The following is a 13,175-nucleotide window of genomic DNA, read 5'->3' on the forward strand; positions in this document are numbered from 1 at the left end:
TGCAGATTCGGGACCATTCTCATACTCCAACACTCGTCATTCAGTGTCAGAGGACGCTCAGACTGCTCTTCTATGGGCACTGGAATGTAGTGCCTTCTGTCAATCTTGGATCCGCCGGTGCACTGCACTTCAATTGAAGCAAAGTAAAAGAGGGGGGGTGTGTGGCCAAAAACTCAGGCCAAGGGGCTCAAGGGACTGCACACTGTCAGAGGTTACCAGCACATGACAGGCGCTCTTTTGCACGGGAATTCTGGTTCTGTGGCAAAACCAGCTTCTCCTTCTTTTCTGATATTGAACGCCTTCTGATGAAGCAAGTGTGATCCTTTAAACAGTTCGTTGTATAACAAGGGGACTGTAAACAGGTGGCCTGTGATTTTCAAAAGAGTGGCCACACGCCATGGGACAATTTTCGTCTAGAATACACTGTCTTTCTCAGGAAGCAATACAAATAAAAAGGCAGTAGGCAAAACAGTGCCTCTAAGCTTTTCAATTGGGTTTCCGTGTGAGAGCCTCCATCATCTAAGGGTAGATAACTACACGAGAATTCTATCTAAATAGATGTCTTCACATATGGTGGCATTGTCTAATAGGGCAAACACATTTTTTTTTTTTCAATGATTACATATAAGTGTTTCTAAATTCCTTATCTAGGACATCTCAATAGAGAAATCACATGGTACAGATTATCATAGGCATGTAGAAACCTTTCACATCAGGTGCACTAGGCAATACACAGGCTAATAGTCAGATATGAAAACAAAAGACAAGAACTAGAGGGTCCTGATATTTGCATGATTAGAAACTTCTGATCCCACCGGAAATTAAAGCAGCAGGAACAAAAAGGGTAAAAACCACATTAAAAATAGACATTGAAAATTTGTCATGTTCAAAAAGTAAACGTAAGATATCTCCTTTTGTGATTGAAAACTTGTCTTACTATAATATTGAGTCAGTTAGCCAGTCTATCGCTATCCTGACAGTCAGGCTGGAAAACATTGAAGCAGGCCTAAGGAAAATTCTTGGAAACCAGTCTGGTCATGCAAAAGGGAATTGTACATAATATGGGGGTTCCTGGTGCATCACTGCAGTCTGGAAGTGTGTACCTGAACAATACACCTACAATAATAAATGGGCTGACTGGTGAAAGGAATACGGAAAAGGGAATTGGAACTAGGACACAACTAAAATCCCCAATCACTAAGCATAATGCGACATTGGGCAGGGAAGAAACAAAAGCAATAAAAAATAAAAATCTATAGGAAGGACAAGAATTTACTTGGGTGGTAGTCAGGCATGTGACAACACCAAGAGTACGGGTGATACACAAAAGGCCAAAGTCACATACGTTTTAACTCTACCGCTGGCGACTACACCATATACGGTAATCTTAGGTAATGTTCCAGTTCCTTCTTCAGGGAAAAATGAAAACCTAGTTTTCTTTTAAGGAACAAAAGCCATAGGCTACTTAGGAAGCAAAACATCATTAACTAATGTAATATAGAGATTAGGCCACCTTGAGTCACAGATCTATAATTTCATCCTTAGGTCCAATCAAGGATACATAAATGTAGGGCTGCCTGTTCCTTTAAGGGAAGGCCAGTAACGTGACTAACTACAGGTGACACACTTCGATCCTGTAGATCTCTTTTAGTTTTCTGTAATACCATTATAGCCAATTTAGACATGCACTGGTGAAGTGTTGTCTCTCATGCTCACAGCATGAAATATCATTAGCTGTGGAATTTAGTAACCAGAACAAGTTCAACCAACTGTTGCATAGCGATGGGCATCGTCATGACCATCCCCTCACAACACAGGTAAACTTATAATAGTATCAAAAAGCAGCAACAAAAACAACGAAAACATGCAAAAAATAATAAAAATGCACAAAATGTCAAGCCATCAGATATACTTGCTGTATATCAAGCACAAAAAGCATAGACAAAACAATAGCATATGTAAAAAGCGGTGACACACAAATACCATGTCATGTACTTTATGCACTGTAAAACTGCAGCCCAAAACCCAATATTTGGGCCTGTTTAATTTGTCAGGTTTAAAATACTTACCCTCCTTTTTGACAGTAGATCACCAGGCAATGGAAATCTGCTGTCAAATATAACTTTACTGTTTCTCTTCTAACATACAGGACCAGCAAGAACAATTCATGAGAGAACCAAATACACAAAAATAAATTGCCATTATTAACTGTCAGGCATCATTCTATTTTTTTTTTTTTTAGAGCACCAATGTATCTGCAAAGCATTTAACATGATGTTTGGACTTTCAAAGAAAACCCCTTTGCTATATTTTCCCTTTGGAATTGAGTTCTTTAGTTTTAGTGATGCTATGGAGAAACCAGAAACCCCACCTTTAGAGGCCCGTGTAGCAAGGGCATTCTGCATTCCACAGAGGCAAGGCCCTAATTTAAAAGGTCATAAATGTCAACTCCATTGTTTACGGGAAAGATAGCATCTCAGCAGCGTGACCGAGCCAGCCTCTGCAGCTCTCCCAACCCCCAGCTTCTGACACTCTGAATTCGTCAAAGCCAGAAGGCCTTCCTAATTCCTCCTAACTTGCAATAATTCGCTCTATTTTGAAAAATAATTTCTCCTTTTTAGGCGCTAAAAAATTATCCCTATTCCCAGATTGTTAAACTACATGTACTGTGAATAATTCACAAAACTTAATAACACACATACCAGTTTTTAGAATAAATGCTTGTTGCAATCCTATGCAATGGTACACATTTCATCAACTTTAAATTAATGAACTTCTCAGTAGGTAAACAAGCCGTTGTACTGGCATATTAACTCATTGAATCATAAGAAGGCACAACCTGTAAATATATATCAAACCTAAATGTATGTATTTACTGAAGCCTGAGACACTTTAAAAAGTACTCTCAATGAAAGAAAATGCAGTTTTTACCCAAATTCGACTTTGATACTTTAGGCATTAAAAAATGAGTATCCTACAATTTTCTTGCATAATATGCATTACCAGAATGTTTATTACATAACCCATAAGTCAGGCATTGGACATAATAACTTATACTTTATAGAAATGAGCTTGTTTGCGCCTGCGCCAAGGGAAAATTGTACACGCGAATGCTTGTCCTTTTAGTGATGCAACACAACTTAAATCAAATTTTAATGCTAGGAGGTCATAGTATGAGTATTAAGCTTTATAAATATCAAAAAACGATTTTGAAAAGCACTTATTTTTTTAAAAAATAATTTTTCCCATGATTAATAATTTTCTTTAAAAAAATCCCAATTATTCGTTTTTGTGATAATTCCATGTATAAAAAACAAGCTGCATCCCTTGCCTATCATTTTGGACACATTTAACTCACCAGCCTAAGCCCATAAGCCCAATTTGAAACGCGTCACATTTTTGCGCCACTTTCATTTAAAAGGACGGTTATGCAAAATTCCACCCGTGTTTAACTGGGAAAGTGCTGGCTGAATGAACATTCCTATCAAATATACTGCAGCTGAAAAGTTTGCCTGTGAACATCTAATACAATGCATCTAAGGAAAATGCTGTAAATTTATTTACTTTTGCAAAAATAGATAATTTCGTTTTTGGGGCCTTATATATATCTATTGAATGTGGTTCTAATTTTATCCTTGAAGCATTTAACGGCAGTTTTGTATATGTGCACAACTGCTCATTCTATAAATTAAATAGCAACACATAGCTATTTTAGCACATCACATTGTTCATTTCTGGATTTTTTTTCTAAGTTTCTACTTGATATTAACTAACCAGCAATTTACTTAACAGACTGAAAACATCAGAAGACCCACAAACACACATTGAGCTCATTTCAGACATAAACCGAAAGGGGGTCAAACAGACGATACAGCGCGCTTTAGCCATTTTTCATAAATAGCGCCGTCGCAATTTACTTACGGAAGTTGCACTAATGAGAAAACCACATAGACATTTAAACACACAGTTGACTTACAAATCAATACGGATGACAGAAAGAAAGAACAGCTCACAGACTATACTTGAACCAAACCATTTGCAAATACTAGTTGTAAGTCATATTTACAAGAAACGATTCTCAATAGTGTTCCAAAAGGCTGCATAAACAGCCCAACAGACAGATGTATGTCCAAGAAGTAGTGAGTGCGCTCAATTCACTAGCTTTGCCTAGCAGAACACCACACAAAATCGTTTTGCATATCTTCATTCATGAAACTGCGCAGAACGAAGGATCCTTGTTTTGTATTATGTCATATTTTAATTCCCTGGGGATACAAAATCACCAAGGAAGAAATATGTTTTTAAATTTAATCTATTTAGATATTTCCTACACTATGGTACCTTTCAAAACAAAAAGCAACACATTTTTCCATGTGAGCTTACAAACAGGCATGCCAAAAATACTGCGGAAACCGCAAGTATTATAATCAAAACCAAATGGAGAAATATCTCCTCATTACCTGCCTACGCAAATTGCAATTCACATATCCAAACCTATACAAACCAAAATGTAGCCAACACAAATTTCTACATTTCAAACTTGCTAAGATCAGGAATCTTATAGCTCACTAATCTAACTTCAAACTTCAAGGGGTTATCTCTATCAATACACTCGCAAATATACGAGACCCTTGGCTATGGTAATTGCAATGACCAAATTAAAAACCAAGAAACCAACCCCTCGGCTTTGGTAATTGCGATAACCAAATCAAAGACCCAAAGAACCAAAGGAGTGGGAGCGACCCATTTATACTTAACTCTTACTTTTATTAATCAAAAGGTTATCCAAATTCTAACTGTCAAGTTCTTCATAACAAGACGTCTTTTATAATACTCACGCCAAAAAGGGTTCTAATCGGGAGTGACATCTGTTGGAGAGTCAAAGTCAGAAAGATCAGAGATATACTGGGCTGCAGAGGCAAAGAATCCCCCAGAACCTCGGTACCTGCTTAGTGGATTTCTGTCCTATTCTCCCCAGTAGATTTCTGTCCTCTGACAAGATCGCTCCTCCAGATAGTCACTTGTATTGATGCCACGCTGTCGGGCGCCAACTGAAGTACCGGGGATTTTAGGACCCCAGCGGTGCCAGGGATAGCACCCTATGACTTCGGGTTATCCTGTTGCTGTAGTATTATAAAAGACGCTCTCATGGTAATGTAACAAAGAAACTGGCAGAAGAAGCTAAAATATGAAAAAGACATCTTTATTAAACATTAAATGAGTGAGACTACGTCGCACAGAAGCCTTAGCAACTGAATGAGGCAGTCTCCAGAACAGAAACCAGTCTCCTCTTTTATGGAGAATGTTACGCTCTGGGCAACACCGCCCTTCTCTTGCAGTTGGTCATTCACATGTATACATTGCAAACGAAAAGGCAGAGTCATGATGACCATCCCACATTCCAGTTAAGCCAGCCCGTAATTATTTACCCAGCAAGGCTCAGATCCCACATCAGATATCGATAGGCCCCAATAAACATGAGCATCTCCTGTTTTGGGAAACAAGCCATAAAGCAGGAACGGTCAGGTGTGAAAGAGATTAGCCGGAGGCTTGTGTAGGATGAAAAGACTTTATGGTGTGTCAAGCCCTGATGCTAATCACAGGTGGCCAGAGGACGGGGAACTCGTGAGACCAGTTTGACCTGGGGTGGCGGAGCCAAGCTGCCCAGGTCACAGAGAAGTCACAGAAGGTGCACGTGTCCTTTAGGCCTAAGCATGGCCTATGTGAGGGCAATCACAAAAATGGCTGCTGTTCTAACATGGAAACCGAGGGTTCAATATGTAGTATTATATATATATATATACGGTGAATTCTTTGGTTAAACATGACAAAAACACTTGTACATACCGCATTTGTCATTTGCGGTTTGTTAAATACCAAAGTCGGCAGGGTAGGGGCCTGCCTCCAATGTGGTTCCATGTTTTAAAGTACCACACCCACTGAAGCAGTCACACACGAGGGGGCATATCCATACTGCTGCCACAGGCGGTAGCAACACAGCGCTTCTGTCACGCTTCCTCTTTTGGAGCCAAACGCGTTTCGAGTTTAACAACCCTTGATCACTGGCAGGCAATTCATTACACAGGTGCACAGACGAAGCAGATCGTTTTCAGGACATTTATTGTAAATGTAAGCCCCGCCCAAATGGGCGTTCACAGTTTGCATGGCTTGCTGGTTATAGTAGTTCCTCAATGTTAAGCCAGGCTTAAGTCCCGTTAAAAAACCCCAGTGGGTCACTGCAATGTCCGTAATATCCCAAGCACCAATGTTACAATATTGAAACTGAAATAGTTCAAAAGCGGTAGGCAGGTTTGCTGCAATGCGACCAATATCTACCTGTGGCTCCGGTCCCCCTCGTTTCATGACAAGTCCACAAGTGCAGGACTTGAGAATCCGCCATCCACGGCGGCGGGACTGCTCCGCGGCTGGACAGGCCGCTTAACATAAACACCAAGAGTTGCCTCACGGAAGCAGTCACACACGAGGGGGCATATCCATACTGCTGCCACAGGCGGTACCAACACAGCGCTTCTGTCACGCTTCCTCTTTTGGAGCCAAACGCGTTTCGAGTTTAACAACCCTTGATCACTGGCAGGCAATTCATTACACAGGTGCACAGACGAAGCAGATCGTTTTCAGGACATTTATTGTAAATGTAAGCCTCGCCCAAATGGGCGTTCACAGTTTGCATGGCTTGCTGGTTATAGTAGTTCCTCAATGTTAAGCCAGGCTTAAGTCCCGTTAAAAAACCCCAGTGGGTCACTGCAATGTCCGTAATATCCCAAGCACCAATGTTACAATATTGAAACTGAAATAGTTCAAAAGCGGTAGGCAGGTTTGCTGCAATGCGACCAATATCTACCTGTGGCTCCGGTCCCCCTCGTTTCATGACAAGTCCACAAGTGCAGGACTTGAGAATCCGCCATCCACGGCGGCGGGACTGCTCCGCGGCTGGACAGGCCGCTTAACATAAACACCAAGAGTTGCCCCACTGAAGCAGTCACACACGAGGGGGCATATCCATACTGCTGCCACAGGTGGTAGCAACACAGTGCTTCTGTCACGCTTCCTCTTTTGGAGCCAAACGCGTTTTGAGTTTAACAACCCTTGATCACTGGCAGGCAATTCATTACACAGGTGCACAGACGAAGCAGATCGTTTTCAGGACATTTATTGTAAATGTAAGCCCCGCCCAAAGGGGCGTTCACAGTTTGCATGGCTTGCTGGTTATAGTAGTTCCTCAATGTTAAGCCAGGCTTAAGTCCCGTTAAAAAACCCCAGTGGGTCACTGCAATGTCCGTAATATCCCAAGCACCAATGTTACAATATTGAAACTGAAATAGTTCAAAAGCGGTAGGCAGGTTTGCTGCAATGCGACCAATATCTACCTGTGGCTCCGGTCCCCCTCGTTTCATGACAAGTCCTCAAGTGCAGGACTTGAGAATACGCCATCCACGGTGGCGGGACTACTCTGCGGCTGGACAGGCCGCTTAACATAAACACCAAGAGTTGCCCCACTGAAGCAGTCACACACGAGGGGGCATATCCATGCTGCTGCCACAGGCGGTAGCAACACAGCGCTTCTGTCACGCTTCCTCTTTTGGAGCCAAACGCGTTTCGAGTTTAACAACCCTTGATCACTGGCAGGCAATTCATTACACAGGTGCACAGACGAAGCAGATCGTTTTCGGGACATTTATTGTAAATGTAAGCCCCGCCAAAATGGGCGTTCACAGTTTGCTTGGCTTGCTGGTTATAGTAGTTCCTCAATGTTAAGCCAGGCTTAAGTCCCGTTAAAAAACCCCAGTGGGTCACTGCAATGTCCGTAATATCCCAAGCACCAATGTTACAATATTGAAACTGAAATAGTTCAAAAGCGGTAGGCAGGTTTGCTGCAATGCGACCAATATCTACCTGTGGCTCCGGTCCCCCTCGTTTCATGACAAGTCCACAAGTGCAGGACTTGAGAATCCGCCATCCACGGTGGCGGGACTGCTCCGCGGCTGGACAGGCCGCTTAACATAAACACCAAGAGTTGCCCCACTGAAGCAGTCACACACGAGGGGGCATATCCATACTGCTGCCACAGGCGGTAGCAACACAGCGCTTCTGTCACGCTTCCTCTTTTGGAGCCAAACGCGTTTCGAGTTTAACAACCCTTGATCACTGGCAGGCAATTCATTACACAGGTGCACAGACGAAGCAGATCGTTTTCAGGACATTTATTGTAAATGTAAGCCCCGCCCAAATGGGCGTTCACAGTTTGCATGGCTTGCTGGTTATAGTAGTTCCTCAATGTTAAGCCAGGCTTAAGTCCCGTTAAAAAACCCCAGTGGGTCACTGCAATGTCCGTAATATCCCAAGCACCAATGTTACAATATTGAAACTGAAATAGTTCAAAAGCGGTAGGCAGGTTTGCTGCAATGCGACCAATATCTACCTGTGGCTCCGGTCCCCCTCGTTTCATGACAAGTCCACAAGTGCAGGGCTTGAGAATCCGCCATCCACGGCGGCGGGACTGCTCCGCGGCTGGACAGGCCGCTTAACATAAACACCAAGAGTTGCCCCACTGAAGCAGTCACACACGAGGGGGCATATCCATACTGCTGCCACAGGCGGTAGCAACACAGCGCTTCTGTCACGCTTCCTCTTTTGGAGCCAAACGCGTTTCGAGTTTAACAACCCTTGATCACTGGCAGGCAATTCATTACACAGGTGCACAGACGAAGCAGATCGTTTTCAGGACATTTATTGTAAATGTAAGCCCCGCCCAAATGGGCGTCCACAGTTTGCATGGCTTGCTGGTTATAGTAGTTCCTCAATGTTAAGCCAGGCTTAAGTCCCGTTAAAAAACCCCTGTGGGTCACTGCAATGTCCGTAATATCCCAAGCACCAATGTTACAATATTGAAACTGAAATAGTTCAAAAGCAGTAGGCAGGTTTGCTGCAATGCGACCAATATCTACTTGTGGCTCCGGTCCCCCTCGTTTCATGACAAGTCCACATGTGCAGGACTTGAGAATCCGCCATCCACGGCGGCGGGACTGCTCCGCGGCTGGACAGGCCGCTTAACATAAACACCAAGAGTTGCCCCACTGAAGCAGTCACACACGAGGGGGCATATCCATACTGCTGCCACAGGCGGTAGCAACACAGCGCTTCTGTCACGCTTCCTCTTTTGGAGCCAAACGCGTTTCGAGTTTAACAACCCTTGATCACTGGCAGGCAATTCATTACACAGGTGCACAGATGAAGCAGATCGTTTTCAGGACATTTATTGTAAATGTAAGCCCCGCCCAAATGGGCGTTCACAGTTTGCATGCCTTGCTGGTTATAGTAGTTCCTCAATGTTAAGCCAGGCTAAAGTCCCGTTAAAAAACTCCAGTGGGTCACTGCAATGTCCGTAATATCCCAAGCACCAATGTTACAATATTGAAACTGAAATAGTTCAAAAGCGGTAGGCAGGTTTGCTGCAATGCGAGCAATATCTACCTGTGGCTCCGGTCCCCCTCGTTTCATGACAAGTCCACAAGTGCAGGACTTGAGAATCCGCCATCCACGGCGGCGGGACTGCTCCGTGGCTGGACAGGCCGCTTAACATAAACACCAAGAGTTGCCCCACTGAAGCAGTCACACACGAGGGGGCATATCCGTACTGCTGCCACAGGCGGTAGCAACACAGCGCTTCTGTCCGCTTCCTCTTTTGGAGGCAAACGCGTTTCGAGTTTAACAACCCTTGATCACTGGCAGGCAATTCATTACACAGGTGCACAGACGAAGCAGATCGTTTTCAGGACATTTATTGTAAATGTAATCCCCGCCCAAATGGGCGTTCACAGTTTGCATGGCTTGCTGGTTATAGTAGTTCCTCAATGTTAAGCCAGGCTTAAGTCCCGTTAAAAAACCCCAGTGGGTCACTGCAATGTCCGTAATATCCCAAGGCACCAATGTTACAATATTGAAACTGAAATAGTTCAAAAGCGGTAGGCAGGTTTGCTGCAATGCGACCAATATCTACCTGTGGCTCCGGTCACCCTCGTTTCATGACAAGTCCTCAAGTGCAAGACTTGAGAATTCGCCATCCACGGCGGCGGGACTGCTCCGCGGCTGGACAGGCCGCTTAACATAAACACCAAGAGTTGCCCCACTGAAGCAGTCACACACGAGGGGGCATATCCATACTGCTGCCACAGGCGGTAGCAACACAGCGCTTCTGTCACGCTTCCTCTTTTGGAGCCAAACGCGTTTCGAGTTTAACAACCCTTGATCACTGGCAGGCAATTCATTACACAGGTGCACAGTTGAAGCAGATCGTTTTCAGGACATTTATTGTAAATGTAAGCCCCGCCCAAATGGGCGTTCACAGTTTGCATGGCTTGCTGGTTATAGTAGTTCCTCAATGTTAAGCCAGGCTTAAGTCCCGTTAAAAAACCCCAGTGGGTCACTGCAATGTCCGTAATATCCCAAGCACCAATGTTACAATATTGAAACTGAAATAGTTCAAAAGCGGTAGGCAGGTTTGCTGCAATGCGACCAATATCTACCTGTGGCTCCGGTCCCCCTCGTTTCATGACAAGTCCACAAGTGCAGGACTTGAGAATCCGCCATCCACGGCGGCGGGACTGCTCCGCGGCTGGACAGGCCGCTTAACATAAACACCAAGAGTTGCCCCACTGAAGCAGTCACACACGAGGGGGCATATCCATACTGCTGCCACAGGCGGTAGCAACACAGCGCTTCTGTCACGCTTCCTCTTTTGGAGCCAAACGCGTTTCGAGTTTAACAACCCTTGATCACTGGCAGGCAATTCATTACACAGGTGCACAGATGAAGCAGATCGTTTTCAGGACATTTATTGTAAATGTAAGCCCCGCCCAAATGGGCGTTCACAGTTTGCATGGCTTGCTGGTTATTGTAGTTCCTCAATGTTAAGCCAGGCTTAAGTCCCGTTAAAAAACCCCAGTGGGTCACTGCAATGTCCGTATTATCCCAAGCACCAATGTTACAATATTGAAACTGAAATAGTTCAAAAGCGGTAGGCAGGTTTGCTGCAATGCGACCAATATCTACCTGTGGCTCCGGTCCCCCTCGTTTCATGACAAGTCCACAAGTGCAGGACTTGAGAATCCGCCATCCACGGCGGCGGGACTGCTCCGCGGCTGGACAGGCCGCTTTACATAAACACCAAGAGTTGCCCCACTGAAGCAGTCACACACGAGGGGGCATATCCATACTGCTGCCACAGGCGGTACCAACACAGCGCTTCTGTCACGCTTCCTCTTTTGGAGCCAAACGCGTTTCGAGTTTAACAACCCTTGATCACTGGCAGGCAATTCATTACACAGGTGCACAGACGAAGCAGATCGTTTTCAGGACATTTATTGTAAATGTAAGCCTCGCCCGAATGGGCGTTCACAGTTTGCATGGCTTGCTGGTTATAGTAGTTCCTCAATGTTAAGCCAGGCTTAAGTCCCGTTAAAAAACCCCAGTGGGTCACTGCAATGTCCGTAATATCCCAAGCACCAATGTTACAATATTGAAACTGAAATAGTTCAAAAGCGGTAGGCAGGTTTGCTGCAATGCGACCAATATCTACCTGTGGCTCCGGTCCCCCTCGTTTCATTACAAGTCCACAAGTGCAGGACTTGAGAATCCGCCATCCACAGCGGCGGGACTGCTCCGCGGCTGGACAGGCCGCTTAACATAAACACCAAGAGTTGCCCCACTGAAGCAGTCACACACGAGGGGGCATATCCATACTGCTGCCACAGGCGGTAGCAACACAGCGCTTCTGTCACGCTTCCTCTTTTGGAGCCAAACGCGTTTCGAGTTTAACAACCCTTGATCACTGGCAGGCAATTCATTACACAGGTGCACAGTTGAAGCAGATCGTTTTCAGGACATTTATTGTAAATGTAAGCCCCGCCCAAATGGGCGTTCACAGTTTGCATGGCTTGCTGGTTATAGTAGTTCCTCAATGTTAAGCCAGGCTTAAGTCCCGTTAAAAAACCCCAGTGGGTCACTGCAATGTCCGTAATATCCCAAGCACCAATGTTACAATATTGAAACTGAAATAGTTCAAAAGCGGTAGGCAGGTTTGCTGCAATGCGACCAATATCTACCTGTGGCTCCGGTCCCCCTCGTTTCATGACAAGTCCACAAGTGCAGGACTTGAGAATCCGCCATCCACGGCGGCGGGACTGCTCCGCGGCTGGACAGGCCGCTTAACATAAACACCAAGAGTTGCCTCACGGAAGCAGTCACACACGAGGGGGCATATCCATACTGCTGCCACAGGCGGTACCAACACAGCGCTTCTGTCACGCTTCCTCTTTTGGAGCCAAACGCGTTTCGAGTTTAACAACCCTTGATCACTGGCAGGCAATTCATTACACAGGTGCACAGACGAAGCAGATCGTTTTCAGGACATTTATTGTAAATGTAAGCCTCGCCCAAATGGGCGTTCACAGTTTGCATGGCTTGCTGGTTATAGTAGTTCCTCAATGTTAAGCCAGGCTTAAGTCCCGTTAAAAAACCCCAGTGGGTCACTGCAATGTCCGTAATATCCCAAGCACCAATGTTACAATATTGAAACTGAAATAGTTCAAAAGCGGTAGGCAGGTTTGCTGCAATGCGACCAATATCTACCTGTGGCTCCGGTCCCCCTCGTTTCATGACAAGTCCACAAGTGCAGGACTTGAGAATCCGCCATCCACGGCGGCGGGACTGCTCCGCGGCTGGACAGGCCGCTTAACATAAACACCAAGAGTTGCCCCACTGAAGCAGTCACACACGAGGGGGCATATCCATACTGCTGCCACAGGCGGTAGCAACACAGCGCTTCTGTCACGCTTCCTCTTTTGGAGCCAAACGCGTTTCGAGTTTAACAACCCTTGATCACTGGCAGGCAATTCATTACACAGGTGCACAGATGAAGCAGATCGTTTTCAGGACATTTATTGTAAATGTAAGCCCCGCCCAAATGGGCGTTCACAGTTTGCATGGCTTGCTGGTTATTGTAGTTCCTCAATGTTAAGCCAGGCTTAAGTCCCGTTAAAAAACCCCAGTGGGTCACTGCAATGTCCGTATTATCCCAAGCACCAATGTTACAATATTGAAACTGAAATAGTTCAAAAGCGGTAGGCAGGTTTGCTGCAATGCGACCAATATCTACC

At 44.9% G+C, this 13,175-nt stretch overlaps 1 protein-coding gene across 1 annotated transcript in view; it reads right to left on the bottom strand.

Annotated features, from left to right (window-relative positions):
* LOC146784501 (zinc metalloproteinase-disintegrin-like VLAIP-B) overlaps positions 1–13,175 on the bottom strand; it is a 3,966,015-nt gene that overhangs the window by 2,281,613 nt on the left and 1,671,227 nt on the right. The gene's annotated exons all lie outside the window — the stretch shown is intronic.

Source organism: Triturus cristatus, chromosome 11, assembly GCF_964204655.1.
Source record: "Triturus cristatus chromosome 11, aTriCri1.1, whole genome shotgun sequence".
NCBI classification, from domain to species: domain Eukaryota; kingdom Metazoa; phylum Chordata; class Amphibia; order Caudata; family Salamandridae; genus Triturus; species Triturus cristatus.